The following is a 461-nucleotide window of genomic DNA, read 5'->3' as shown; positions in this document are numbered from 1 at the left end:
GATCACCAGGTACTGAGCACAGCACTCTGCATGGGACGTGAATGAAGCATGTGAATAAAAACTGTGTGGCCACACCTCACCTGCATGGCCACACTTTAATTTATGCTCACTTGCATGCCCTGCCCCATTTCAAAGTCACCTGCCTGAACCGCCCATCGTGCACTAGTCTTAGTATACCTAACTCTTTCCTTAGTCTTTTCCTTTAATTATCTGAAGACGTTTTGAAGGTACATGAGTACCTTCAAAATGGTATTTATGTTTTCTAAGAAAATGCACTACTGTTTAAAAGTTTGAGGTTGGTATGATTTTTATTATAAGATGAAATATGTGTGAAAGAATTCTCTATGCTCACCTAGGCTGCGTTTATTTGATTAAATATTTCAACTGTTTTCTAATTTATGTTACAATGTCATTTGTTCCTGTGATGGCACTTTTCAGCATCAATACTCCAGCCTTCAGTG

This window comes from Sinocyclocheilus grahami, unplaced genomic scaffold (assembly GCF_001515645.1).
Source record: "Sinocyclocheilus grahami isolate Dianchi unplaced genomic scaffold, SAMN03320097.WGS_v1.1 scaffold808.1, whole genome shotgun sequence".
Classification (NCBI taxonomy): Eukaryota; Metazoa; Chordata; class Actinopteri; order Cypriniformes; family Cyprinidae; genus Sinocyclocheilus; species Sinocyclocheilus grahami.
The sequence above is the reverse complement of the archived record's forward strand: the minus strand, read 5'-3'. Positions refer to the sequence as shown.